General features: G+C 39.9%; 1 protein-coding gene across 23 annotated transcripts in view; it reads left to right on the top strand.

The window, feature by feature from the left end:
• Positions 1-15,136, top strand: part of DLG2 (discs large MAGUK scaffold protein 2) — a 1,870,454-nt gene that overhangs the window by 1,655,205 nt on the left and 200,113 nt on the right. The window contains exon 1 of one of the 23 annotated variants that reach the window (XM_076002384.1): positions 12,856-14,112. The exons of the other annotated variants lie outside the window; for them this stretch is intronic. The gene's annotated coding sequence lies outside the window, so the exon portion shown is untranslated. Of the gene's footprint in view, positions 1-12,855; positions 14,113-15,136 lie in introns of those variants that run through there. 23 annotated transcript variants of the gene reach the window in all.

The following is a 15,136-nucleotide window of genomic DNA, read 5'->3' as shown; positions in this document are numbered from 1 at the left end:
TGCCACCATGCCCGGCTAATTTTTTCTATATATATGGTAGTTGGCCAATTAATTTCTTTCTATTTATAGCAGAGACGGGGTCTCACTCTTGCTCAGGCTGGTTTCGAACTGCTGACCTTAAGCAATCCTCCCACCTTGGACTCTCAGAGTGCTAGGATTACAGGTATGAGCCACCATGCCTGGCCTACTTTCTTCTATACTGATACCTGTATCATGTCTTTCATTTAGTTTGTGCAGACATCTCTCTCCTAGGAGACCATGAACTTCTTTAGGGCAGAGACGGGGCCTTATTCATTGTTAGTATTCCCAGAACCTGGCACTAGGTCGGGCATATAACAGATACTCCATTACACTGCTGCTGACTCTCTGGAATAGATATAACTTCCATAACCCTTCACAGTGAATTAACTCAAGTTATGGTTTTCTTTAAATTAAGCCTCACATGGGATGATAGTTGAATTATGTAAGACTTAAAGGAAAGAGAATATATTTAAGGAAAACCAGCACTTGAAAATGTCTTGCTTTTATAGGTGGTGAACAAATATTTCACAGCCACCGTGGGATAACATATCAGCACATTGGTAATACAAAGTGGACAGAGGCCCATGAATATTTCTCTGAAGCCCTTTGTCACTGCCTCCCCATTGCTGCTCTCTAGTCCCAGTTTGCTGAAAGGAGTCAGTGTGGTTACGTGGTAGGTGAAAAGAACGTGGGTCACATTCAGAGCTTTCATCACAGAGTAAATTTTCAGCTATTTTTCCAGCTCAGTTGCTAAACTCATTCCTGCCTGATTTACCAATTGCTGAATTGTTCATTTGTTTATTTATTTATGATGCGTGTCCCCCGGGTTCAGAACATGCTTCAAAATGCTACTGCTCCATCTGGTTTAAATAGAGCATACTAAGAAGGGATGAGAGAAACAATGGGACTGTGAGGTTGGAGGAAAAAAGGCTTCCTGGCAAATCGGAAGCAGAGAGATGTTCAGAGTCTTTATTTTCTTTATGACTTTGTGCTGGGGGAGGGAAGCTATTTTCAACAAGAAGACATGCTTTCTATCTGGAAGTTCACATTTCCTCCTGCAATGATCTGATATTCAAAATCTAGGAGGTCTGAGTCAGTGAATGACTGAATCATGTTGGGGCAGGCTAGTCTCTGGGGCCCAGGACAATGGCCTTTGTTCTTCCCTTTTCTTATCAGTTTCATTATTCTCTCGGGCACTTAATATGCTGAGCACAGGCAGTCTGCTAGGATATTCTGTGTTTGCAAGGGTAAGCATTTTGGATTGGACCATCCTGGATTCTCCAGTAGAACCATTTACCTTGCTAACCATTCCATTTGTTTGGAGTCCTTCAAGGGTATGGTGGTTAGCGAGGTAGTTTTTTAGCACCCCTCAGTTCCCAGTTAGAGCCCAGCTCTGCTTTACTGCCTGTGTGATCATGGGGACACTGCTTTGTTTAACCTCCCCGAGCCTCAGTTTCAATATCTTTTAATTGGAACGAATAGTAATACTTATGTAATAACCTTGTCAAAAAGATTAAATAAGCTGTGTAAAAGGACTTCGCAGTAAATACTCAGGAATCACCAGCTATTTTCATAAGTTCTGAGTACACTTCCACTTTTCATGACCATTAGACCCCACGGTGTCCACCTGTAAGAAAGAGCGGGAATAGGCCAGGCGCCATGGCTCATGACTGTAATTCTAGCACTCTGGAAGGCTGAGGCAGGCAGATCGCTCAGGTCAGAAGTTCGAAACCAGCCTGAGCAAGAGCAAGACCCCGTCTCTACTAAAAATAGAAATAAATTAATTGGCCAACTAAAAATATATAGAGAAAAAACTAACCAGGCATGGTGGTGCATGCCTGTAGTCTCAGCTACTTGGGAGGCTGAGGCAGAAGGATTGCTTGAGCCCAGGCGTTTAAGGTTGCTGTGAGCTAGGCTGACAGCACGGCACTCTAGCCCAGGCAGTAGAGTGAGACTCTATCTCAAAAAAAAAAAAAAAAGAAAAAAAAAAGAAAGAAAAGAAAGAAAGACTGGGAAGGCACTGGTGCTGCTGGCCCCATTTGACACACTTGCACGAGGGAAGGGGCTCACCAACCTGAGAAACCCCCCCCCCCCTGTGACTGGTCCCTCTCTGCTCTGTTACCTTTGTGTTGTGGTTGCATATCCTCTGTTCACCTTTTCTAAAGAATGACTCAGAGCTTTTCCTTCTGACAGCAAATCTTCTGAATGAGAGACAATAGCAATTATATATTTTGGCGTTATTCACCAGGAGAGCTAATAGGTCTCTTTGCCTTCTACATTTAAAGAATGAAGGATATTGCTTTAGAAAGCACTGAGCAAGGAAGAGACATAATCTGATTGGGTCATATCTTTAATTTGTCGTTTTCCCTTTTATGAAAAGGGAAGAGAACAGGGTGTGTTGTCCTCCAGAAAGGAGAGCAGGAGAGAAGCACGGAGCAGCAGGCGCAGAGCTGCCTGTGCTGTCGTGCTGCTGCCACACCCTACTGCTGTGCACGGTCTGATCGCATGTGGCCTGCTGCTCATTTGGCTCTTCCTGAAGGGACTGGAGGGCAAAACAAGGACTCCACTTCCTCAAGTTCAGAAAGGTAATTAGAAGCTGCATACTCTGCCCAAACTGCCCAATGACCATTTGACAGTGCTAAAATCAAGGTCAAATTCACCAAACAACTTTTTCCATGTGCTCTCAGGACCGCAGCCCCAGCACGATCAGCCAATCGGAGTCAATTTATTTCAGACATATGACAAGGGCGGAAGTTTCTCCTCAATTTGGAAGAGTTAAAACTAATAATAATGCATTAGTTAAGATAATACTAATAATTGTTATAGTCAAATCTCAAAGTGATTAAACATTTAGAACCTTATTATCTTTCTTATAAAGTCTAAAACTGGTCTTCTTGGCCAGTGGGCAGCTCTCCTCTGGGCAGTGTTTCAGGAACTTTGGCTTTTTCCAAGCTGTGGCTCCTCCATCTTCACCAAGTAGCTTCCAAGGTCAAAAGATTTGTTTGAATCCAGCTAGTGGGAGGAAAAGAGAACATGAAGGCTTGTGAGGGGAATGTTTTTATGGGCCAGGCCTGTTCCATTACATTGGCCAGAACTCATATGCCCTTGGCCAGAACCCAGACACATGGCCACGCCTCACTTCCCTGGTGGAGTCTAGTGTTTAGTGCAGGGAGAAGACTACTCTGCCTCAAAGCAATAGTGATAAAAACTAATATTTATAAAGCACTTATTTTGTGTCAAGCACTGTGCTAAGCACAGCTAATTATTTTTAAATTTATATACTATATGATTTGCTTGTTTAAACTATATAATTCAATAGTTTTTAGTACCTTCACAGAGTTGTACAACCATCACCAGAATCAATTTTGGAGCATTTTCATCATCCCTCAAAAGAAACCCCATAGGTATTAGCTGCTCTTCATTTTCTCTCATCTCCCTACCTCAAACCCTAGGCAACCACCAATCTATTTTCTGTCTGTGTGGATTTACCTATTCTGAACATTTCATATAAATAGAATACCTACAGTCTTTTTTACAATCCTCACAACCCTGCAAGTTAGGCATGTTATTATTCCCATTTTACAGATAAATTTAATTAGGATCAGGCTGCTTAAATGACTTGCTAATAAGTTTAAGCTCTACCCATTGTTGAACTTCATAATATCATACTGCATCCCCCATTATTATATAAAGAATAATCATGCCATGAGTTGGGGGAATGGGGTGTTTGCTTGTTTTTTAATCATTATGGCAATTAACTAACCTCTTTGTGGCAGTCTCCTTTACTGAAGTGATGGGCACGTAGGAGGCAGAGAGCTTCAAGTTTGAAGCTAAGACATACCACTTACTAGGTACATACAAAATATACACTGATTATTCTTGAGTTTCAGCATCTTTATCTATAAAATGCTAATAACACATCTCTGTTTGCTAAGAGGATTCAATATGAATAACATATTGAAAGCTGTTCTTACAACTTTACGTAGCTGATACCCTGCCAGTGATAGCTGTATATGCTTAAAAGTGAAGTTTTAGCTTCACCGGGCAGCCACAGAATTTATGTTCATGTGCCTGGGCCTTCTGGATATTGTCCAGAAAGAAGTTTTTGAATTTGCAGTTTACAGTGTCTAGATTATGATTCAGGAGTGGCTGAGACCCTAGGAGGAGGATCTGGTACAATGCGAGTTTTAGAAAAAAGGGACATATTCTTTAGGACAGAAAAGCATATGCAGAGTCTGGTCTCTCGGCTTCTAATCTCAGCTGGGCAGAGCAGCTTGTTATAGGAACCTGGAAAGAACCAGCTGAGCCAGTGTAAGTTTGAAGTTCCCTGGGAAAGAAGATAAGCTGGCTGAGTTTCTGTAGGCAAAGAGCCAGTAATGAGGTTTCCAGCATTCCATCACATGTCCTTTTCATCACTTTCAGCTCAGCTAGAGACGTCAGAGCCTCATACTTGGGGGCCAAGTATGTATATGAGACTTGAGGAAGTAGAATGAAAAAATGTTGTGAATGAGTGAATTGTGCTTTTGTTCCATTGACCTGTTCCCCATTCTACCCTGTCCTTAGCCATAATTATATTAAAATCTAGGCATGAATACACTGAGAAGACAGTGGAGACAGTAGGGCAGTCATATTGGGGTATCTGGCTGAGTTAAATAGCCAGAAGAAACCATCAGAGAAAAGGGGCCTGAATGCTAGATGAGATCAAGGCCATTTTTCAACTTAAAATTTTTTCCTAGAAAACTCTGGTTCAGCTATTTCCTAAGTGCATGGACAGGTAACATAACCTCCCTGAACCTTAATTTCTAAATAGAATTTCTATTGGAACGATGACTTATAACCACGCAAGCTGCAAACCTGTACAAGTCCAGGAGGCTCCATTCACATATACAAGGAGTCTGCAAACTTATTTTGTAAAGGTCAGATACTAAATATTTTAGATTTTATAGGTCATATGACCTTTCTTAAAATAATGAACTCTGCCATTGTGGCACAAAAGCAGCTATAGAAAATACATAAATGAATGGATGTCACTATGTTTCAATAAAGCTTTATTTATGAGCTGACAGTTGAATTTCATATAATTTTTACTTGCTATAAAACAGTATCCTTTTTTTTATTTTTTTCCAACCAATTAAAAATGTGAAACCATTCTTGGCTTGTAGACTGTATGAAAATCAACAGTGGGGCAGATTTGTCTTGAGGTTGCAGTTTGTAGACCTTCTGGTATGGACTAAAATGTTTGCTATCCTCTAGAGAGATGCAATACAGTATTTGGATTATTGTAAAGACCAATAAGAAAGTACATGTAAAGTGATTAGCATAGTGCCTGCCCCTTATAAGTATTTCTCAAATGGTTATTACTATTAGCCTTTTTAAAAAAAAGAATAGTAACTCTCTATTTGCAACCGAGTTTGGGAAGAGAGGCAGTTACATTTGGTGGCTTAACATTTCTACCATATTAAACTTTATTATAATTAAAATATGTATTAAAATGAAAACCCAGAAACTGGTTTAGACAGGTAGTGACATTAGCAATCCACACATTTTTTTTTCTAATGTCCAAAATGTGTTGCTTCTTCAATTCCTAGTCATTTCTTAGTGCTTGGTCTGTGGTGCTAGGTAGGTACTCCATGAACAAATGAGGTTAGATTTTTTTCTTTCCAGGAGCTCTCTGTATTTTCCAAAGTGATTATATGCACCCCAGGAATATATAAGACCTTCTCTTTTTATTAATTTTCCATCTCAGGCTTTAAATTTCTATTTTGGTATACATTTTATAATAACTGCTGTGCTACAGTAATATGGTTGTGTAATAATTTATAAATATGTAAATATTAAGATAATGGAGGGGTACTCAAAAGTTTTGAGACCACTGCTCTAGGAGGGAAACAAAAAATGCATTCGAGTGGGAAACCAGAGTTGGTATGAGTGATGTATGTCCTTATTTATAATGACACAAGTGTTCTTAGGGCATGAGTTGACATTTACTCTGATATCTCTTTTTGGCACTTAATAATGTAAGAACATGTGATGGAAATAAGATACTGTACATTTTTAATTTCATAAGAACATAATAGCTGTATGAGATAGATAGTATTAGCCTCATTTTATATATGGGGAACCAAGATTCAATTCAGAGAAGTTCAACAACTTGCAAAGGTCAGCTTGAATGAAACAGGACTGTCTAACTATAAAGCATGACATTTTTCACTTTAGCCTTCACTGCATTAAAGATCATAAAAAGAGAGATGATTATTCTCTGTTATTCCTAAACTCTGAAGTTAGTCTTTTTTCTATCACATGTATTTATGTTATTAAGTAAATGGGTAAAATTGCTAAATGGATTCACTCCTCCAGAGTTCCATGATTTTCCCTTCCCTCCTGGCTCTTTGCATATGTTCCTCAATCTGATTAGAATACTTCAGGGTGAGATATCTCTATATGTCCTTCTCATCCATTAAGACCCAGTTTAAGACTCATCCCTCCTTCAAGGAGCCTTTAGGACCACACCCTCCAGGCTATGTTGGGTGCTGTTCCTCTGGGTCTCTATAGCACCTTAATGAAAATCCTTATAAAATACATTACGCAGCTGTATAGTTAGCTATTATCTACTGATTACTCCCTCAACTGAGAGCCCCTTAGGGGACAGAGAATCTGATCTTAAAACTGTATTGTTGGCCTGGTGGTTGTGGCTCGGCTCACGCCTGTAGTCCTAGCACTCTAGGAGGCCATGGTGGGTGGATTGCTCTAGGTCAGGAGTTCGAAACCAGACCGAGCAAGAGCGAGACCCTGTCTCTACTATTACTAGAAACAAATTAATTGGCCAACTAAAAATATATAGAAAAAAATTAGCTGGGCATGGTGGTGCATGCCTGTAGTCCCAGCTACTCGGGAGGCTGAGGCAGAAGGATTGCTTGAGCCCAGGAGTGTGAAGTTGCTATGAGCTAAGCTGATGCCATGGCACTCTAGCTCAGGCAACAGAGTGAGACTCTGTCTCAAAAATAAATAAATAAATAAAAATAAATAAATTGCATTGTTCTTCTGGCCATGAACATAATAATACAATGCCTGGGACATAATGGGCCCTCCATATAGACTCATAGAATGAAGGTATTCCTCCTTCACTGATTTGGAGTCTGAGATAACTTTGGCAAAGAGATAGGTTGAAGTTTGTCTTAACTAGAGTTTCTCAAGATAGGACAAATTGGTGGACATAAATTAGATTAGGGGATCAGAGAATAGAAAAACAGAAAAAAGCAAACTCTTAGATGCATGAAGGCTTTTTCCTTCTGGGTTTCTCAGAAACTGAAGAAGGTACACACACTCACACCAATCAAATTTATATTAGTGATGTATAAAACTTATCAATATATATTAATGTCCATATTTATATATGTTTATATGTGTACACATATATATGCACATATATTCATGAACATGAATTGAAAAAAATAGACTGCCACAATTTCTGTAAATGATCATATGGCTCACTGAATGCTCAGCAAGAGAGTAAAGTTCATTAACACTCTCCAGGCTTCCTGATCTTGCAAAGTCATCCAGTTGCTCTAAATCTCCTTTAGACCTAAAGCCATTTTCCTTCTGGATGCATAAAGCTTGACTTCTTTTTTTGAAGAGAACTTGCATTTACTGAGAGCTTCGGTGGTGTTCTGGATACGTAACAGAGGTGATCTCATTTAATCCTCAGACATTTTCACAAACCCACAAGTCCCGAACCCAAAAGAAAATTGATCGAGTCAAAAACAAGTCAGGAATTATACTGAAAAATGGGAAATCGTCACAAAGAAGGGAGCAAAACTAAGGAAACATCTGAAATATTGTTAAATTTAGTGAAACAAATTTGTTGCCTGGAATTATACCAGATTAATTTAGTGATAGTAAAGTGAGATATTGTGACCATTAGCATAGGTTAATGTACGTTATACATGAGCAGGAAGCTTTTCAGTTGATTCAGAGAAAAACTCACTTCTTCCCACAATGTGGCTATCTGTAAAGCACTTGGATTTGTTTTATAAAAGGACCAGCATTGGAACATTTGTTCCCAGACTTCTGTATTTCGTAAACCAGAAACATTTTAGAACAAACTTTTATAAGCCAATAGAATTTCCAGTTTTATCTTGCCAATAAAGTAAAGGACATTAAAAAATAAAACATAACCATAAGAAAAAAAATGAACTACTATTTATTCTCACCATCATTTCAAAAGTAAAAGTATAACTTAATAGCAAAAACAATAGAAGAAAAAATAATCAGTAGGAAGGACATAATCTTATAATAAAGGTAGGTCATTTTACATTGATGAAAAATCACTGTATCCTACTTGTTTTTCCCATTTTGCTTTGAACCAACAAGGGCCAAGGACCAGTGTCTAAGAACCACTGCTACTGTGCATGGACTTGGAAGTTGTATAGATCTTGGTTTAAAGACTCACCCTACCAATTCCTAGCTGTGAAACCCAATTTTTCTTAGCTGCAGTTTCCCTATGTGTTAGATAATGATACCATCTGACCAACTGTATTTGTTTCCTAAAGCTATTGTAACAAAGTACCACAAACTGGATAGCTTAGAACAACAGAAATCTATAGTCTCACAGTTCTGGAGGCCAAAAGTCTGAAATCAAGGTGACACCAGGGCCCGTGAAGGTGCTAGGGAAAAAAATCTGTTCTAGGCCTCTGTCCTACCTTCTGGTAGTTCCCTGGTTTGTAGGCAGCATAATTCCAGTCTTCACATGGCATTTCTCTGTATGTATATCTTTGTCCAAACTTCCTCTTTTTATGAGGGCATCAGCCATATTGGATTAGGGGCCCACCCTATTCCAGTACGACCTCATGTTAATTAATTACATCTGCAACGATTCTATTTCCAAATAAGGTCACATTCTGAGATATTGGGGTTAAGGACTTCAACATGTGAATTTTAGAGGGACACAATTCAACCCATAACACCTACCAACCTCTGGAATTGTTGTATCAAAGTCATATACAGGAAAAGCCTAAATGCAATGTAAAGTACCTATAAAACACTAGAACTACATAAGGGTTGTTTGTTTGTTATTTGAGAAAATTTGTAAATGAGAAATTTACGATGTAGGGAAAATAAGCAATTTATATAAGAACATAGAACTAAGATGTAGTAAAGATAGGATTTAGAACACATTCACTTAATAAATATCGTGTGGAAGCTCTGTTCTAGTGCTGAAGATTCAGCCATGGACAAAACAGACAAGGCCTCTGGCCTCATGGGCCTTACAATCTAGTGGTAGGGGGAACAAAAGTTAATAAAATACATAAATATATAAATAAATCTAAGTCATAATAAATGCTATGAATTTTCAAAAAGTCTACTAAAAGCGTAGGAATAAATGGAGGATGCTGTTCTATACAGGATACCAGGAAAGTCTCCTCTGAGGAGGAGACACTCGAGCAGACAGAATTCTGACTTTATCGAAGGCTCAAATCCTAAGTGAAGGGGAAGCAGTTGAAGCGACCTGAGCAGGGAGTGTTGGTGTCTGGCTTTTGTTTAGAAGAATCACTCTGGCTGCTGTGTGGATGATGGGCTGTAGCAAGGCAAGGGTCAAACAAAGGAACTAGTTAGAAGGTGATTGCAGAAATCCCTGGGAGAAATGATTAGGGAGACAGAGGTAGAGATGGAAAAAAGATTCAGGATATATTTTGCAAACAGAGTTGACAGGATTTGATGATGAATAAGGCATGGGGTGTAAGGTAAAAAGAAGAATCAAGAATAATTCCCAGGTTTTTGGCCAGAGCAACTAGGTAAATGATTATGCCATTTATTAAAATGGTACATACTGGGAGTAGAGCAGATTTAGGAGAGAAAACCACGAGTTTGATTTTGGACATTTTAAATAGAAGAAGCCTACTATTAAATGCTTACGTGGAGATGTTTAGATGTAATATGCAGCTGGATATGAGAGTCTGGAGTTCAGGGCACAGATTGAAAGTGGCGACGTAGGTGTGGTGGTAGCCTTTAATCTATAGATGGCATTTTGAGCCTTGAAACTGGCTGGCTGGCCTTGGTAGTGAGAGTAACTAGAGAGGTCTAATGAATTGCCCTGGGGCACTCTAAATTTGAAAGCTCAGGAAGTAGAGAAGGACCCAGAAAAGGAGACTTAGAAAGATGGATTAGTGAGGTAGGAGGAAAACCAAGGGAGTCTCAGAAACCAAGTGAAGAGAGTGATTGGTTCAAGGAGGTTATAACTGATTCTGCCAAACGTTGGGAAGAGGTTGAGTAAACTGAGGACTGTGCACTGGCCATTGATTTTTGTCAATGAGGATGTCCTTATTTACCTTTATAAGAGTAATTTTAGTGACATAGTGAAGTTGAAGCCTGATCGAAGTTAGTTAAGAAGAGAATGGGAATGTGAGGAAGTAAACATAGTGAACACAGACACTAATATTTTGTGTTATCTGTTGCCTCAATTTCTTAGAAGCAGTAGATATATATAATAGTTAAGAGAACAGGCTCTGCAATCCTAGACATCAGTTATCATTCTGACTGTGATATTTGTTAGCAAATCATCTAACCTCTCTAGCCATACTGTCCTTATCTGTAAAGTAGAAATAATAGTACGGGCCATTTCAGAAAGTTGTTGTGAAGGTTAAATAGAAATTTGAGTAAAATTTAACATGTCACCAGCCAATAATAAGTGCTCAATAAATATTAGCACCATCACTAATATAAGCAAAATATTCTTATAGCTTCAAGGCTCCACCTAGTTTATTATGTCTGAGAGTAACTGGTGGCATGAAGTGATAATTATGACAGAATATGTATAAAGTTATGGTTATTCATGCCAGGGGAATGGAGAGATGTTATAAAAGTCATAAAGACTCATCTATGTTAATTTTTCATGGGATGTGACATAATGGTGGAATAGCCAGGTAGCAGGGGGAAAAGAACAGGAAGGAAATGAATCCTGGAGGGATTTGGGGGAGGATAATGGTAGGTTGAAAGAGCTGGAAATCATGGAAAGACTTAGAGATTAGACCAAGCCACCTCAGGTAGTGGATAATCCACTTCTAGATGTATAGGCAGTAACCGTTGGTCTAGTAATCATAGTTATTATCTTCTCTTTGCTACACATGGTGTTTATACCTGGATTTTCTTACCAGTTTAGAAGCCCGTGTCTCTGCTCACTTCCTACCCCCAACTATGTTTCTTACCTCTGTTCCTACACTGCCTAGTATTAAATGAAGTCATGAAAAGGGCTCCTCATCCATACATATTTCAGACCCCTCATGCTTAGAGTATAAAATGAACAAGGAGAGAGTAACCTGTTTGCAAGCAAATTAAGTTGGCCACAGAGTCATTCTCTGGAAACATGGAGGTAAGGAAATCTCTCATGTTTAAACCTGCATATCATGCAACATTATAGTATCATCTTGTCCCACAGAGAGTAACTACTGATGGCTCTCAAGGAATGCTGATTGCATGCCTGGAAAATAGTGGTTTCTTATATGGACAAATTCATCTGATTTGGGACTTCACCAGTGGCCAAATACTAGGTTATACTGACTTAAGGTGGAAGTTGGGAGAGGAACCTTAAGACAGAGATACTTGTCTCTCTAGGTGACACACCTTGACTTAATGGCTGTTAAGCATATAGTTACCTGCAAAAGTTCATTGTTTTTGTGGGTTTTGTGGTGGGTGCTAATTTGAAAAGGGCAAGGGAAGCCAAGTTAGATTCTCTTAGGAGTCTGAAACCTACTATAAACTGCACATGCGAGGGATCTAGGTTGCGCTCCTTAATGAGAACCCAATGCCTGATGATCTGAAGTGGAGCTGAGGTGGTGATGCTAGTGCTGGGGAGGGGCTGCAAATACAGATTAGCATTAGCAGAGAGGTTTGACTGCACAATAAATGTAATGTGCTTGAATCATCCCCAAACCTTCTTCTCCACACCCCAGGTCTTTGGAAAAATTGTCTTCCATGAAACCAGTCCATGGTACCAAAAACTCTGGGGACTGCTGTTCTGCAGCCTGAATGATAGATCTCTCTAGGGTTTTTTTTCCTCCCCTTTACAGGCTGACAGGTTAGAAGACTCCTTGACAAAATACAATCAATATTTTAAAAGAAAGTTTAGGGAGACAGTTGGGCAGAAATTCTGCCAAAGGAAATATAGTAGGAATAATAGCCACCAACTGGGGGGAGAGTGTGTGCATACTATAAACTAGGCACTATATTTTCTCGACATACTCTACCTAATCTTGTGAGATCATTATTAGTGTACCCATTTTACAGATAAAACAACCTATTCTGTAGTAAATTAGTGGCTAAGGCAGGGTTTAAAAACAATTCTATTTAATTTCAAAACCTATGATCTTTCTGTCATTTCTACTAACGGCCATAGTAAATACATCTGCTCTCATTGTTCATCTGCCTTTAACAGTTTAATATGAAACACTCCTTGGGATAGGATGGTGTGTTTAAGAATGTGGGTTTTATTTATTTATTTTTTTTTTTTTGAGACAGAGTCTCACTTTTGTTGCCCAGGCTAGAGTGAGTGCCGTGGCGTCAGCCTAGCTCACAGCAACCTCAAACTCCTGGGCTCAAGCGATCCTCCTGCCTCAGCCTCCCGAGTAGCTGGGACTACAGGCATGCACCACCATGCCCGGCTAATTTTTTTGTATATATACTTTTAGTTGGCCAATTAATTTCTTTCTATTTTTAGTAGAGACGAGGTCTCGCTCAGGCTGGTTTCGAACTCCCGACCTTGAGCAATCCACCCGCCTCGGCCTCCCAGAGTGCTAGGATTACAGGCGTGAGCCACTGCGCCCGGCCAGAATGTGGGTTTTAAATCTGAGTTGCCTGGGGTCCATTCCAGCTCTGCCACTTAACAGATGTGTGATCTTGTGTGTCTTAGTTAACTGGATCTCAGTTCCTTTATCTGTAATATGTTGCTCATGGCAGTGCCTACTCCACAGGGACATTTTAAAAATTAAATGAATCCAATATATACTAAGCATTTAGAACACTGTTTGACATATAAGACGTGCTCATCAGATAGTATCTGTTATTATCCAAAACATGTTCTACAGTCTTGATTTGACGGACCTAAGGAGATTATACTGACTTTGTCAGAGAGCAAACCAAAAGCTCAGGCATTGCTCCTCCATGAAACCTGCCTATCGGTGATTTTTGGTCAATAATACTGGTTCTGATTTCCATGTCTTCTCATTTCCAGAGCTTTTGTGTTTTGGAGGCAGCATGGTAGGATAGAGAAACACTGTATTTGATATCAGAAGACTTGGGTTTGGGTTCAAGCTCAAATCACACTTAAAAATTGTGTGACCTGAGCCAGTCACTTTATCTTTCTTGCCAGGGGTTCCTTATCTGCACAATGAGCAGGTTGGAGTCTAGGGTTCCTTGCATCCCCTAAGTTTAGTGAATGCTAAACAAAGTCATTTAGCCTCTCTGAGCTCTGGTGCTCATCTGTACTGTAGCCCTCCTGATGCCTTTTCTAGTTACCAAGAGACTCTGTGACAGTGAAAGTGTTTGGTAGACTGTGACATGCTATGCAAATATAGGGGTTGGTCCTTACAGAACTGTAATGAGAATTAACCCTGAATAATACACCTTTTAATCTATGCATTGATGCAGGGGCTTTTCTCCACATTTTGTCATCTTTGCCTAACCCCCACTGGGTTGGATGGATCCACCTTAACAAGGTGTAGGGGAACACGAGTGGAAGATGGGGGTGTGGTACTGATGGTGGGAAAGCATTTTATTGGTTAATAGTGGTACATCCCAAACACCAATTTATTGTCACTGCTTCTAAGGCTGATATATTTGTCAGGATGAGTTACAAGGAAATATATGTACCCAGAGAGCGAGGATGCTGCATGGTCACCCCTTGTGATGTAAAATATGAGAGTCTAGGAGGGGCTGTTTTATAATTCATCAGGTTCCGCTAGTGAGTTCTGTCAGAGTCTTAGTTATAAAGGCAAGTGTGAACCGGACAGCAGACTGGAGAACCTCGCACCAGGGAGACAGAGAAGCTGCCTTTGGTGCCTCCTGCCTCCTCCCTGCTTTGTTCCAATAATTTTGTCCTCGGTAAGTTCCCTGGTTTTGTAGCTAATCGTTGTTGTTAAATAAGCTTGGCAAACGTATCCGTAGTTTGAAATATGCACTTGCTGTCAAAAGTGTGTATCAGTGTTTGGGCTTCTGACAAATTTCACAATTTCCCTTTAATGAGCAAAATAGCTTAAAAGATGAAACAAAACCCGACAAATCAATTATTCACCTTGATCCTTGGAAGGCTGCTTTCTTTGGTTGCTAAAGTTTCTCAGGTTTCATTCTGTCAGTTTCATTTGTTGGGTGAGCTTTGAAAAGAACAAGTCTCTTTGTCACGAAATTGTTTTTCTCAGCTGCCAAAAGGAGGTATGTACAGGGTGGTTTGTACATCCCCACCCCCCAACTTACTCTCCCCAGCGATCGGTAAATCTTGAAACAGACCGTTTGCCTGGTAACCAGCTCCAGCGGAGCTGAACCTGTGCAAGGCAAGATTCAAATTGCAATCTTTTGTGTGAACAGAACTGAGGGGCTGTGAATAATTGGCATTGTGGAGATTATTGTGAAACTCAGTATGGTGGTAGTCCCTGCATTTTGCTGGGATGGGATCAGAATCCGATGAGATTTGCATTTGGCATGCCTGTTGATGATGTGGGAGAGGGAGTGAAAGAAAAGACCGGAGCATTATGGAAAGAGCCGTACACCCGCAGGACAGACAAATGCAGAAAGCATGACTGTTGTATTTGCATGACTTGTGGCTGGCTGTTTTCTCTGGTTTCCTATTCCCGTTAGCAATTACCTGAAGCTGCATTTTGGTCCTCATCTGGGTGTGCTCCGGGTACTCGCTCCAGGTCTTGGCTTTAGGTAGGATGCGTGCTAACTCCAGGTTAGGTAAGTGTAGGAAGTCATTTCCTCATCAGAAGGAAAAAGAAGCGAAAGCTGTACCTTCCCTAACTGCTTTCTGCTGTGTTGTTTTGCCTCTGTCCAAATCTCATGGAAACCAACAGCTTGACGTACTTTTTTTTTTTTTTTTTGCAATAGCAGATTTAACTGTGGTGTCATATGG

The sequence above is a fragment of the Microcebus murinus genome, chromosome 4 (genome assembly GCF_040939455.1).
Source record: "Microcebus murinus isolate Inina chromosome 4, M.murinus_Inina_mat1.0, whole genome shotgun sequence".
Classification (NCBI taxonomy): domain Eukaryota; kingdom Metazoa; phylum Chordata; class Mammalia; order Primates; family Cheirogaleidae; genus Microcebus; species Microcebus murinus.
The sequence above is the reverse complement of the archived record's forward strand: the minus strand, read 5'-3'. Positions and strand labels throughout refer to the sequence as shown.